The sequence below is a fragment of the Ctenocephalides felis genome, unplaced genomic scaffold (genome assembly GCF_003426905.1).
Source record: "Ctenocephalides felis isolate EL2017-DRISC unplaced genomic scaffold, ASM342690v1 CF-g0.4_SCAFFOLD_00845, whole genome shotgun sequence".
NCBI classification, from domain to species: domain Eukaryota; kingdom Metazoa; phylum Arthropoda; class Insecta; order Siphonaptera; family Pulicidae; genus Ctenocephalides; species Ctenocephalides felis.
Genome location: NW_020536999.1, coordinates 68,789,796 through 68,806,073, shown reverse-complemented (window position 1 = coordinate 68,806,073; position 16,278 = coordinate 68,789,796). Strand labels below are relative to the sequence as shown.

General features: G+C 30.7%; 1 protein-coding gene across 1 annotated transcript in view; it reads right to left on the bottom strand.

The window, feature by feature from the left end:
* LOC113387815 overlaps positions 1-15,508 on the bottom strand; it is a 60,958-nt gene extending 45,450 nt beyond the window's left edge. Inside the window, exon 1 of the mRNA XM_026625194.1 lies at positions 15,228-15,508. The gene's annotated coding sequence lies outside the window, so the exon portion shown is untranslated. The remainder of the gene's footprint in view (positions 1-15,227) is intronic.
* Between the last annotated feature and the right edge of the window lie 770 nt (positions 15,509-16,278).

Sequence of the window (16,278 nt, the reverse complement as noted above, 5' to 3'; positions counted from 1 at the left end):
CCTGCTTCATGGAAAACATCGACCATATTTCCTATCCTGAAGCCGAGGAAACAGCCAGACTCTCCGCAAAATTACAGACCAATCAGCCTCCTCAATACAATGAGCAAAGTAACTGAAAAGGTACTGCTCAAACGCATCAACAGACACATCAGACGAAACAAGATTATACCAGACACACAGTACGGCTTTAAGGAACAGCACTCTACGTTACATCCACTGACACAACTAATAGAAAACACTGTACTCAACTTCAATAGACGAAACCATACCGGATTGGTGTTGCTCGATTTCGAGAAGGCTTTTGACACCATCTGGATGGACGGACTGATACACAAATTCATAACCCTTAACTTTCCACCATACATCACAAAACTACTACATTCTTACCTCGCAGACCGTAATTTCACAGTTCAAGTAGACAACACACCCTCGACGATTAAACAAGTGACGGCGGGAGTACCGCAAGGCTCGATCCTGGGACCGGCCTTGTTTAACGTCTACATCCACGACATGCCCACTGACGCCGACACAACACTGTTGACATTTGCTGACGACACTGCCATTTACAGATCATCACGTTCACCTACGCTACTGACATATAGACGCCCTGACTGATTACACGGAAAAATGGCAAATTAAAATCAATCCTTCTAAAACAGAAGCAATTTTCTTTACAAAAAGCCGTTGGTCCATTACACTTACTGACTTGACGAAACTAAAGGTAATGGGCCATGAAGCTGAGTGGTCCAAGGAAGTCAAATACCTTGGCGTAACCTTGGACTATAGACTCAGCTTCACAAAACATACGAATACAAAAATTGGACAGGCTTACGGGATGATGAATCTACTGAGACCTCTTTTGAACCACAACAGCCCGCTAAGCGTGAAGAACAAGCGGACACTTTACTTGACACTCATAAGACCATTACTGACATACGCCGCTCCGGCATGGAACGCGACAACCAAGACCAACAGACGGAGACTACAAATAGCACAGAACAAAGCACTGCGACTGGTACTAGACAAATCAAGGAACCCACTGACGAGACACTACTACCCAACGAAATATTTACACGAACAGACGGACATACCGACCATACTCGAACACATAAAAAAGCTCACCGAGAATTTTTACCGAAAGTGTAGGGATCACGATAATAGTACCATCCGCGCGTTAGGCCAGTACACATCAGAAATGATCTGGTACGGGAACTATGCCATGCCTAACTACCTGATCGAGCCCGCAGTGAATACATAAGCCATAAAACAATGAATGAAGGATTTTTTTTAGGTGACAAAAATCGTCTCCTTTTTTTGTCCTTGCGAAATAATGAATAAAATATTGTACAAATACAAATATATAGACAATATTGTAAAACCATAAACTTTTGGGTAAAATACCCCCAGGGTAGACAAACCCACATATAATTCACTGTATTTTACACTGTATATATTGAATAAATTTTTATTTCTGTCTGTCTGTCTGGCTTTTAATTTTTTAAATCGGACCAGCCGTTTTTGGGAAAACGTCGATTTACGGCAAAAAAAACTGTTCACACACACACACACACATACTTTTTCCAAATTTGGTCTCATTCGATTCAGAATGGCTTGAAACGTCAAGAAAACAAAATTAGCAAATCGGATTTTTTTATGAAAACATAAACTTCTCCTTCGGGAAGTTAATAATATAAAAGCAGTTCATAATGTTCTAAATCGATTCGTAGGAAAGACTCTATAAAAGTTTTTATTTTATGACCTGTGTTTGCTATCGTACATCCTAACCTAACATTGATCTCGATATGGCCACCCAACGGTCAACCACTCTTTGTGTAGAGTATATTATATACATTGCATATGTCGATATAATAATGTTTTCGTATATATATATTGCAGCAGTAGCCTCCAAAGGTGATTTCCACTTGAAATCTATAACCTCAAGTAGAAATTTTATGTCATACAGCTTGATATCGAGCTGGTCCAGGTTGTGATCGAACAAGGGACTTGTTTGAGCTTGTACACGTTTTAGCCATTATAACACAGCAAGCTCAATTGTAAAGAGCTACAAATTAGTTATTCACTTTTGCATACTGGCTCGATTTCCAAATAAAAAGTGTTGAACTTTTTCCATTTGAAATCTCGAAAACACAATAAATTCTGAATAATATATATATATTAATAAATTTGTAATAATAAACACATTTTTATCAATCGTGTCTTATCTGAAGACACGTGGCGATGCATGTGTTATGTTTAACACATGTATCGGCCTCGCAAATTATCACGCGATAATTATATATTACAGTACTAATTATTCAATAATAAATATAAACTAGTGGGGCGCATGGCATCGTGCCATGAGGCAAATTGCTGGAACTTCCCATACCAAAAAAATTTTTTTTTAAAAAGATTAACATTTTTGAAAAAAAAAATTCTCTGAAAAAATTAGATTTTTGAGAAACTATAAAATTTTGACAAAAATTTACTTTTTTTTTAAAAAAAAAGACTTTTTAAAGAAAAATTTATTTTGAAATATTTTGGAAATTCTGAACTTTTTTTCAAAGCAATCGTACTGCTTTAACTGCATAGAGACGAAATATCGAAGCGCGTAAGCGACGCGCTAACGGATAAACATTGGTACGGAACCCATAGGAATGTAAACAAAATTTATACTTATTGTTAAAATTTCTATAAATTATCTGATAATTTGGTGTGCATATGTCTAATGATCATTTTTGACCGCCAAATGGCTTTTGATCTCTGAAACCGCTAGACCTGCCTTCATGAAAATTTGATCAGTTCTTCATCTTGTTAATCAAGTAAAATGTTTTTTTAATTATTCAAATCGCTTCATCCGTCTTCCCGAAATCGTCGACAAAAATTTGTATCCGCACACACACACATACACGCACATACACACATACATCCATCCAAAATGTTCAGAAACCTCTGAAACGTAAAAATATATAAAAAATTTCATTTTCGATTTTTTGCGATTACTATAACTTGCCCTACGGAAGTTAATTATAAAACTAGTGGTGTATCACATTGTATCATAAGATATTTTGGTGAATAATACAGACTTGTAAAGAAAAATAATGATTAATGAGATAACCAAAATCAATTTTTAACAAGTTAAAAAAGCAAAATAAAAATTTACACTAAATATCCTATATTTTCTTTCGAAAATATAGGGTTCAAAAAATCGTAATTGAACACTTTTGCTTTTCTTCACGTTACGAAGTTTACTGAACATTTGATAGGGGGATGTGCTGATTAGTTTTTGGCAAAGGCAGGTCCAGCCGTTTTGGAGATACGGAGCAAAGAATGCAGAAAATAGAAATCGAGTTTTTGAGAGATCGGAGCATCAGATTTGAATGATCCAAAAAACATTCAATTCGTAATGACGTGGCGAAGTAATGATTAGTTTCTGGCAAAGGCAGGTCCAGCGGTTTCGCAGATACAGAGCTAAATGTGCAAAAAATGGCAGTTTTTGAGAGAACTAAGCGTCCGATTTGAATGATTTAAAGAACTGTCTACTTGTTTTAAATAAATAATTGCTTTTGGGAAAAAAATGTTTCAATTTTTTTTTGTGTATCGAAAATAATTCAGATTTTAATTGTAATTCTGACTTAAGTTATAATATAGTATTTATAATAATCTATTTCAAAATATCTAATATTCTTCGAACCAGCAATTTGCCATAAAGCACTATGCCAAACTCAACTAGTTTTAAATAAATTTCAACTAGAAAATTTGAACAAAAAAAATGTACATATAAGTTTACAGATCAACAACACCTTACCCCTTAGTCATCTTAGTAATATGTATGTATGTATGTATATGTATGGATACAATTTTTCGTCGACGATTTAGGGATCACCGCTAAACCGATTTGAATTATACAAAAAATATTCGTTTTCTATTGATAAGGAAACATGTTGATTAGTTTTTGGCAAAGACAAGTTCAGCTGTTTCGAAGATACGGAGTGCAGAAAATGAAAATTAAGTTTGTGGGGTGGCGGGAATAGCTCATTGAGTAGCAATTTCAAAATTTTCAAAAAAAAAATAAGTTTTCAAAAAATATTCAAGTTTTCAAAAAATATCAGTATTTTCACAAACGGCACCTTTTTTCAATATTCGAATATTTACAAAACTGATCAAAATTTTCAACAAAAATACAATTTTTCTTTCTTAGCTTATAAAAACTATAATTATGGTACGGGAAGTTCGAACAAGTTTCCTTGAGGCACAATGCCATGCACCACTATTTTTTTATCTTTGACTATAAAAATTACCTAAAATGGTTCTAAACTATTTATAAAAATATTCGACATCAATTTGAATATTTCTAGGCCAAGGTTGATTTAAAAGAAAGAAAACTATTAAAAAGATGCCGTTACGGGAATTTTGCAAAACAATGAATATTTAATGAATTCATTCAGCACGTCGAAGAAGCGTCTTAAATAAATTGGAAAACGTATAGAAAACAAATATTATTTTCTATACGTTATTCTTATTTCACATATTCAATATTGCATGAATATTTGATATGTAGAAAACAAATATTATTATTGCTTTATATATTTTTCCTTCAAGGTGGTTCAAATAAATATTTTTTATTAGAAAAAAATGAACCATGTACTCAATACTATCGACAATATACTGACTAGTGGTGCATAGCATCGTGCCATAAAGAAAATTGCTAGAACTTTCCTTGCCGTAAAATAAAATATTTAAAAGCTTTAAGATTTTGAAGAAATATTTTTTTGTTATTTTTGTGTATTTTTTTAAATTTTGAAAAAATCCGACTTTTTTAAAATTTGAAATTTTGGAAAAAATCTATTTTGAATTTTTTGAAAAAAAAAATATAATTTTTATTATATACTATTATATTATACTATTTTAAAATAAACGTTATTCTTATTTCACACATTCAATATTGCATGAATATTTGATATGTAGAAAACAAATATTATTGCTTTATACGTATATTTTTCCTTCAAGGTAGTTCAAATAAATATTTTTTATTAGAAAAAAATGAACCATGCATTTCAGTACTATCGACAATATACTGACTAGTGGAGCATGGCAACATGCCATAACAAAAATTGCTATAACTTCCCTTACCGTAAATTAAAATTTTTAAAAGCTTTAAGATTTTGAAGAAATATTTTTTTGGGATTTTTGTGTATTTTTTTAAATTTTGAAGAAATTCGACTTTTTTAATATTTGAAATTTTTAAAAAAATCTATTTTGAAATTTTTGAAAAAAAAATCAATTTTTTAGATATATAATTTTTTATATATATTTTAGATAATAGAATTATGAATTGTAATAAAAAATATTTATGTATAATAATCAGAATGTATAAAAATTAGAGAGTTAGAATTAAAATGAATTGAAAGTAAAAGAGTTTAGGAGATGAAATGAGAAGTATAGTAGAAGAAGTAAGAAGTGTTTAGCAGATGAAATGAAAAGATAGTAGAGAAGAAAAAAGAAGAATGAAGATAAGTTAAAAAGTATAAAAAGAATAGGATTATATGAAGAAGAAGATAGTATGAAATTGAAGATAGTAAAGGTATATGATTGTATAGAATAATGTAGGTGGCTAAAAAAGAAATGTGCATATGTCTAAAATAATCATTTTTGACCACTAAAACACATTTTTGAACTTTTTTTCTAGATCTCCGAAACCGCTGGACCTACATTAACCAAATTTCCATCAATTCTTCATTTAGTCAATACAAGTGAAATGTATTTTCAAATCAGACCCTCATTTCTCTCCAAAACACGGTTGCTAATTTCGCACTTCTGGCTCCGTATATTCAAAGTGGCTGGACCTGGCTTTGTAAAAAACTAATCTGCATATTTTCCCATCAATAGGAAACGAATTCTTTTCAAACACACACACATCCATTTCTTCCAATTACAAGGTATGCCAAAATGTTCAGAAGGTCTTCAAACGTAAACATATGCAGAACTAGTAGTTGGTATTGGTAATTTGCCTTGAGGCAAGTTACATGAACTTCCCTATATGTGTAAATATAAATTAATTTGTGATGGATTAAAAGTATTTCGAGTGATTTTATCACACATCATTGAAAGAGAACGAACACTTTATCGTTATACCAAGTAAATCATCTAATTTAATTTTAATAAATGTCAAAAAAACTACTCATTTTCTCAAACTTTTGATGATTTTTTGAAACTAGTTGGTTTGGTATTTAGCCTTGAGGAAAAGTTACATGAACTTCCCGATATGTGTAAATAATCGACTTAATCAATAAAAAATAAATTAATTTATGAGTGATTATAAGTATTCCGATTGGATTTATTACACATCATTGCAAACGAGCGAACGAACACGTTAACTCGGAGTATTTTCTAAAAGCAAATTTTCAAAAATCAATAATTTTAATTAATCAATAATTATAATTCAACCAGTTTCCGTAGGACTTTAATGGTTTACTATGTCCAAGACCAAATACACTATCGTTATACCAACTAAATCATCTAATTTTATTTTTAACAAACGTCAAAAAAACTACTCATTTACTCAAACTTTTGATGAATTTTTAAAATTAAACTATTTGGCGTAAGGCCGTAATATTTCAGTAAGCTCTATAGGGCCATGATTTATATCGCCAAAAAAAGTTCGATAAAAATCGGCTTAAATTTTTTTCAACAGTTAATTACAAGAAAACGGTTCGGTAGATTTTCACCTAAAACTAATCAGTATCATTCCCAAATAATATCTTTCGAATAAATTTTGATTTTTTAAAATCGATTTGGTAGAATGAGCTAAAATGTGGACGAAAAGTTTAACACTTTTTTTTCAAATTACGAAGAAACGGCTTGGCAGATCGTCGCACAAAACTGATAAACGATAGTCCTCAATGGAAATTGGTTCAATCGTTTCTGAGCAACCGTCGATGAAAGGACTAATTTTGACCAACGACAAAAAACGATACTAATTTTTGCAAACTTTGACCAATTTTTAAAATTAAACGACTTGTCGTAGGGCCGTAATATTTTAGTATGATCTAGAAGACTATGGTATATACCGTCAAAAAAAACATCATAGAAATCAACGAAAAAAAATTTTGTAACACTTTATTACAAGAAAACGACCGGGCCGATCTCTACCAAAAACTAACCAATTCCCAACCAATACCTTTCAAACGGTTTTTGAATTTTCAAAATCGATTCAGAATCGCGGGCTAAAACGTGGACAAATTTTTTTTCACTTTTATGCTATTTATAAAGAAACGGCTTCGCTGACCGTCGATTCAGAATGGTTTGAAACGTCGAGAAAACATAAAATTAGCGAATCGGATTTTTTGATGAAAACATAAACTTCTTCTTGGGGAAGTTAAAAATTGCTAAGAATGTTAACAGAAAATTAAATAAATCTATTGAAAAGTTCAAATTATTAACATAAAAAAATGATAAATCGGTCTAACTAAGGCGATTTCTAACATATGTTATAACATTGTATTGATTCTAAAACCGTTTTACAAAAATTTCCTTTATATATTGAACGTTATTTGAATTTGGTGGCAAAATCATTGAAAATATAAAACAAAATGAAAAACTAGTGAGATGTATGGCATCGTACTTAAGGCAAATTGCTGGAACTTCCCGTACCAAAACAAAATGTTCGAGAAATGTTTCCAAATATATTATTATAAATAAATACTGTAACATTGTCTAATATTTATAAGAATTATATAAACTGAATTGCAAAATTGAAATTATTTGTTTAAAATATATTAGAACTTAAGTCAGAATTACAATTAAAATCTGAATTATTTTCGATATACAAAAAAAAAATTTGAAATAAAAAATGGAAGAAAAATTGAAACAATTTTTTTCCTAAAAACAATTATTTTGTTAAAACAAGTAAAAAGTTCTTTGAATCGTTCAAATCGGACGCTTAGTTCTCTCAAAAACTGCACATTTTTTGCACATTTAGCTCTGTATTTCCGAAAACCCTGGACCTGCCTTTGCCAAAAACTAATCACCACTTCTCCCCGTCATTACGAATTGAATGTTTTTTGGATCATTGAAATCCGATACTCCGATCTCTCAAAAGCTCAATTTCTATTTTCTGCATTCTTTGCTCCGTATCTCCGAAACGGCTGGACTTGCCTTTGACAAAAACTAATCAGAACATCTCCCATCAATGGGAATTGAATGTTTTTTAAACCATTACATACATAAATACATACACACACAAATCCATTTTTTTTGAGGTATGCCAAAATGTTCAGAAACCTTCAAAACGCGAAGAAAGGTAAAAATTTTCAATTTCGATTTTTGGACAATTACAATAACTTACCCTACGGGATGTTAATAATTGTTCTAAGAGAATATTATACAACAGTACATTATATGAATCGTATGTATATGGATTTATGATTTAATAACTTATAACGTGAAACTTTGTTTCAAAATTCTTAAATAAATATTAGCCAATGCAAGATTTCACTTCAGAATAGATTTTCCTACGTAATAATGCAATAAGAGACAGGATATATAAATATAGAAATATATATATATATATATATATATATATATATATATATATATAATTTTGTGTATGAGTGAAACGAATATTAAATGTTAAATATGAAAAATACGATACTCAGATTGTTCATATTTAACATTTTATATATATATATATATATATATATATATATATATATATATATATAAGAGAATATATATAAATTTTTTTTATAAAAAAATCGTTTTAATGATATCGCGATAATCAACATTTATTTATAAATACAATTTCAAACAGGTACTTTTCCTGTTTTTACACATCAATTAAAATGTTATTAAATACCAAGAAGTGGTCGACATTAACAAGAGTACTTGAACACAGTACAGGAATAAATAAATTTAATGCAATCAATTGATATAATTCATTTGATAAATTTGTTAATTATCAGATAACTCATATAAAAATATAAATATTGTGCAAAGAAATAAACAATAAATAAAACTATTGTATGTATTTGTAAAAAACTTGTTCAAATAAATAATTGAGCAAAATATATAAATGTAAACAATTTTGTAATTATTCATTGTATCAGTTCCTGATAAGGAAGACATCTCATATCCCTGAAAATTCGACATAACAATACAATCAAAATAATTTTTTTTTTCAAAAAACTGAGGCACAAAATCATAAATAATTTAATTCCTACAAAACCTAAAACTATGTGAAATAAATTTAAATAGTCTATATCAGTGGTCGGGGAACCGGGGTAAATTACCCCAAATGGGGTAAAAGTGGAATTTTTGGGGATAAAAAGTATATATTTGCAAAGCACTAAATCAGCTTCAGTAAAACCTACTATCGGAAAGAATTTCTGCATTAGCAGAAAATGTGAAGGAATAAGTAGTTTTCGCACTAAAACAAGTTAAATATCTTGCTTGTTTTAAATCAGCTTCAGTAAAACCTACTACCGAAAAGAATCTCTGCATTAGCAAAAAATGTGAAGTTTTTGCATTAAAACAAACTAAATATTTTGCTATTCAGTTTGAGACAACGGATTTCAGTAGTAATTCACAACTGGTATATGTTTGCTATAAAGGTGCAGATAATTTTAAAAAGAAATTGCTGTTTTGTTTGCTTCTCGAGTTCAGATATCGTGAAATTGATATTTATAATAAAGTAAACGAATACTTCAAAGCGCAAAGATTAAAATGGGGAAATTGCAGTTTGGTGTCTTTGGATTAAGCACCATCTATGATGAGTCATATTTATGGTTTTTCAGCTTTTGTAAGGGAAAATAACCCACACTCATGATGTTATCAAGATTATAAATTTTATCAAGGAACATGCACTAAATACGCGGCTATTTTGCGAATTATGTCAGGATGGTGAAGCTGAGACTTACCTTCTTTATTATACAGAAATTATTTATAAATTGAGTATGGACTCTTAAAAATGAAGCTGAAATCTCTATGGTTTCTCAAAAAAATATTTTTGCTGAAAATTTTAAAAACTCTTTCTGGCATATCTCACATATTTAGCAGACATGAAATTTTGAAGAAATTGTGCCACGCCAATTTGCAACGCCATACCTCAGAAAAAATGGATGTGTGTTTGTGTGTGTTTTGTGTGTCCGCATTTTTTCGTTCACGTTTTCGAGCGCACGGATGAACCGATTTGAATGGTTCATTCAACATTCGGTTCCTATTGATAAGGAGATATGCTGATTAGTATTTGGCAAAGGCAGGTCCAGCCGTTACAGAGATACGGAGTAAAGCGTGCAGAAAATAGAAATCGAATTTTTAAGAGAACGCAGCATCCCATATGAATAATCCAAAAAACATTCAATTTGTAATGATTCGGAGAAGTAGTGATTAGGTTTTGGCAAAGGCATGTCCAGCCATTTCGAAGATACAGAGCTAGAAGTACAAAAATGGCAGTTTTTGAGAGAACTAAGCATCCGATTTGAATGAATAAAAAAACTTGCTGTTTGTGTTGACAAAACAATTACTTTTGTGAAAGAAAAATATTTCAATTTTTTTTCAAAAAATTTTTCTTTGTGTATCGAAAATAATTCAGATTTTAATTTCAATTCTAGCTAAAGTTCTAAAGCTCACTTATATTTTTCGAGTAAATAATTTTTTTAAATTTTGTAATTTTAATTAATTTTGTAATACAATGTTACAGTATTTTTAACTTCCCGTAGGGTAAGTTATAGTAATCGTCCAAAAATCGAAATCAAAAATTTTTACATTTCTCGACGTTTTGAAGGTTTCTGAACATTTTGACATACCTCAGAAAAAAATGGATGTGTGTGTGGTGTGTGTGTTTTGTATGTCCGCGTTTTTTCGTCCACGTTTTCGGGCGCACGGATCAACCGATTTGAATGGTTTAAAAAACATTCGATTCCTATTGATAGGGAGATGTGCTGATTAGTTTTGGCAAAGGCAGGTCCAGCCGTTACGGAGATATGGAGCAAAGAGTGCAAAAAATAGAAAGCGAGTTTTTGAGAGAACGGATCAACCGATTTGAATGGTTTAAAAAACATTCGATTCCTATTGATAGGGAGATGTGCTGATTAGTTTTTGGCAAAGGTAGGCCTAGAGGTTTCGGAGATACAGAGCTAAATTAAAAAAAAATAGCTGTTTTTGAGAGAACTAAGCGTCCGATTTAAATGATTCAAAGAACTTTCTGCTTTTTTCAACAAAATAATTGATTTTGGAAAAAAAAATTTTTGTTTCTAATTTTTTTTTCAAAAAATTTTTTTTGTAATTTAAAATCTAAAAATTCAAAAAATCACCCAAGCTAAGCACAGTCTAAGCGCCACTCTGGTACAAATGTTTACCCAAGTGCGCTTAGACTGTTTGTGTACAGGAGCACTTTTCCAATTTTGTGAAAATTATTGAAAAATGTGAAAATGCCGCCAAGCTGAGCACAGTATAAGTGAAAATGTCGCACAGAATTATTTGCAAATGCGTTTAGACTGTGACTATGCGGGAGCACTTTTTCAATTTTGTGTAAATTTGGCAACTATTTTTTTTTTGGAATTTGATTCGAAATGAAATGACGATTGTTAATGTTGTGGAGATGATAAATTGATTTATTTATAATTAACTTTCCATAGGGTAAGTAATCGCAAAAAAATCGAAAATGAAAATTTCAGATGTTTCTGAATATGTTGGCATACCTTGGAGAAAATTGATGTATGTGTGTGTGTGTGTGTGTGTGCGTGCATGTGTGTGTGTTCGGATACAAATTTTCGTCGACGATTTCGGGAACACGGATGAAGCAATTTGAATAATTCAAAAAACATTCTAGCCGTTCCGAAGATATGGGGCAAAAAGGGCCAAAAACGGTAACTCAGTTTTTAAGAGAACGGAGCGTCCGATATTAATAATTAAAAAAACATTTTACTTGTATTAACAAGATGAAGATTTGATCAAATTTTCATGAAGATAGGTCTAGCGGTTTCGGAGATCTAGTAAAAAAAACTAAAAAAAATAACATTTGGCGGTCAACAATAATCATTAGACATTAGACATATGCATATGAAATTATCAGATATTTTATTGAGATTTTAACGATAAGTATAAGTTTTGTTTACATTCCTATGGGTTCCGTACCATTGTTTTTCCGTCAGACAGCGACGCGGCGCTTACGCGCTTTATATTTTGTCTCTATGCAGTTAAAGCAGTACGATTGCTTTGAAAAAAAGTTCAGATCTTCCAAAATATATCAAAATGAAGATAACATTTTTTCCAAAAAAAAATTTTTATAAAAAAATTTCAAAAAAAAGTAATTTTTTGTCCAATTTAAAATTTCTAAAAAATCTTATTTTTCGAAGTAAAATTTTTTCAAAAATGTTAATCGTTTTTAAAAAAATAATAATTTTTGGCACGGGAAGTTCCAGCAATTTGCCTTAAGGCACGATGCCTTAATTGCCTTAAGACAGAATTCCACTTACAGCTAGTTAATAATCTAATTGGAAACATTTAAAATTCCTCAAAAATTTTGTCACGGTGCGGAAAGTTCAGGCAATTTGCCATAACGCATGATACCATACACCACTAGTTTATTCATGTATTAGTAGGATTTTCATGAAAAATATATTTATTCATAATGAATATAGTTTTTACTTATTGTTTCCTTCAAACCATTTATTTCAGCCTTTTTCAAAGTTTAGAAGTAACAAACAATGTTATGGCAGGTTATACAGAAATATGTTGCAAACAGATTCCAATTATAGGCTCTTTTAGTTAATTTTTTTTTGGGGTAATGAGAGGATGCACAAAAACATTTTGGGGTAACGGTTCCAAAAGTTCCCCGACCACTGGTCTATATTTTGACAAAATTATTCAATTTTAAGAAAGTTACTCGACCTGTGTATTTCCTTTGCAGTCAGGCCTTTTGGATACAAAACCTAACTTAGAAAAACAAACGTCAAAAAAGAACGTCATAATGACTACATATTTCTGATCGCCTGATCGTTACCATAACAACTCTATGTTATTGTCTATTTTACCAGAGAATTGACCCCTCAATCTCTGGACCATGGTTCAACAATTAACTAAATAAAAACTCGGTGTACCGCAAGGTTCAATCCTTAGCCCCTGATTATTTTTCATCCATAGATAAGGATAGTTGAAAGGATAGGTAAAATATGTATAAACAAACTATAAAGATACCAGTAAATTCTTTCTTTTCACTGATAACTATATTATAATTGTAAAAGGAAGCTCATTTAAAGAGAAGTTAATAACAATCCAAATTTAGATTTGACTGTAAATACTAATTGGTGTAATTCTAATAATTTTTTTGAAAATGATAAAACTCAAATTATGCTATTTTGGAACAGTAAATAAGATAACTAGTTGTAAGTGGCATTTTGCTTTGCAACTTGCATACATTTCCCGGCTTGTTTATAATCGACCTTATCAAGAAGATATCAATGTATTAATTTGAGTGATTTATAAGAAGATAAGAGTGATTTATAAGAGATTTTCGAGTTGCTATATGGCTTCATAATGTGAAAAATTATTGCAGATTATCCAATTTTGTAAACTAGTGGATTGTATGGCATCGTGCCTTAAGGCAAATTGCTGGAACTTCCCGTATCGTAACGAAATGTTCAAGGAATACTCAATGTTTTCAAATAGATTATTATTAATATTGTAACATTGTCTAATACACCTAAGTCTGTTTTTACACGGTCTTTTTGTACACGGTTTTGATATAACACGGTTTGAAAATTGAATATTTTTAAATTTTTTACACGAATTTATTCCATTTAGCACGATTTGAAATTATATGTACCTAAATTTTTTTTGTCAAATTAAATTTTTGCGAAGTATGTTCATATCACAAAAAAGTATTTATGAAAGAAAAAAGTATGAAACCATCGATAGTATCGATAGTTTGCAAACACTAGCTTAAAGATTTAAGTGAATTCCCCTTTAGCGCGTACAAACAATTTTTACTGGTAAAAGCAAATGTGAATAGCACTAATTTAATTCTTGTTCTTAAAAATTCTTGTTTTTCACCAATTTTAATAGGTTTTAGAGATTAGGAACAAATCACCCATTTTTGTATAAGATCAATGTTTTTTTTACACGTTTTTTTTTTTACACGGATTCTTCTGGAACCAATCTCCGTGTAAAAACAGACTTAGGTGTACTTATAAGAATTATATAATCTGAATTGCAAAGTTGCAATTATTTGTTTAAAGTATATTGGAATTTTAGTCAGAATTCAAAATATAATCTGATTTATTTTCGATATACATTTTTTTTTTTTTTTTTTAAAAATTGAAAAAAAAATTATTTTGAAACAATTTTTTTTTTCAAAATCAATTATTTTTTTTAAAACAAGCAGAAAGTTCTTTGAATCATTTAAATCGGACGCTTAGTTCTCTCCAAAACTGCCATTTTTTTAATATTTAGCTCTGTATCTTCGAAATGGCTGGGCCTACCTTTGCCAAAAAACAATAACCACTTCTCCCAATCATTACTAGTTGAATGTTCTTTAGATCATGCAAAACGGATACTCCGTTAACTCAAAATCTCGATTTCTATTTTCTGCACTCTTTGCTCTTTTATCTCGGTAACTGCTGGACCTACCTTTGCCAAAAACTAATCAGCATATCTCCCTATCAATAGGAATCGAATGTTATTTGAAACATTAAAATCGGTTGATCCGTGCGCCCGAAAACGTGACCGAAAAATTGTATCCATACATACATACACACACATCTATTTTTTCTGAGGTATGCCAAAATGTTCAGAAACCTTCAAAACGTGAAGAAATGTAAAAAAATTTCAATTTTGATTTTTGGACGATTACAATAACTTACCCTACGGGAAGTTAATAAAATATATTTGAAAACATTTAAAATTCTTCGATAAATTCATTATGGTATGGGAGTTTCAGCAATTTGATATGCACAACTAGTTCTTAAAATTATTTTAATGATTTCTTTTTAAGTTCATCCCTGACATACACACTTTTTTGACAATTTTGGCTTCAAAAAAATCAGAAGGGCATGAAATGTCGAAAAAACATAAAATAAGCAATTCGTATTTTCTGGTAAAACAAACTTTCTCAGGAAGATATTATAAGCTGTATGTAAAATATTATTGAATTCATAAACACAGTCATTAAATAGATAATGTGCATGTTCTAAATTACGGTAATTGTGGAAACAAATAGCACAAAGTCTTACCTTATAATAATTAATTCGGTGTGAAAGACTTTCTGTTACAAATTCACATTATACAATTCCCGATCAACAATTAAATAACTTGACAATTACACACACACATTACACAAATATTTATCTTATTTAAAACCAAACCAATTAAACACTTATTTAAACAGTACTAGCTACCGTACATTGCACACTTCTGTTATTCATCTGTCAAAAAGACATCGGCTTAACTTTAATTTAAGCACATGATTAAATCACTGAAACATACACTAGAATTATTATTATCGGATTTATTTTTATTTTTTTATATCAGCTTCGTGTTTTAAACATTATTTTATTTAATAATAATAGAGAATACCTGAGATATCACTCGATTTATGCTTGCGGTGCGAGTGACTGAGTAATTTTCATGATGTATGTCAGCCATGGAAGCGAGTGCGCATGCGCGGATTGAGGTACCAACATTGTAAGGCAGTTGGCGGATGAGGACGGTTTTCGGACGGTATAAACGTATAAACTGTTTCTAATCATTGACATAAACTAGTGGTGTATAGCATCGTTCCTAAAGGCAAATTGCTCGAACATTTTGTACTGAAAGACAAGCAGAAAGTTCTTTGAATCATTCAAATCGGACGCTTAGTTCTCTCAAAAACTGCAATTTTTTACATATTTAGCTCCGTATCTTTGAAATGGCTGGGCCTGCCTTTGCTAAAAACAAAAAAACACTTCTCCCAATCATTACTAATTGAATGTTTTTTAGATCATTCAAATCGGATGCTCCTCTCTCTCAAAAACTCAATTTCTATTTTCTGCACTCTTTGCTCTTTTTCTCCGAATTGGCTGGACCTGCCTTTGACAAAAACTAATCAGCACATCTTCATATCAATAGGAATCGAATGATTTTTGAACCATTCAAATCGGTTGATCCGTGCGCCCGAAAACGTAAGCGAAATAATGAGGTCACACAAAACACACACATAAATTTTTTTTAGGTGTGCCAAAATGTTCAGAAACCTTCAAAACGTCGAGAAATGCAAAAATTTTCATTTTCGATTTTCGGCTCTCT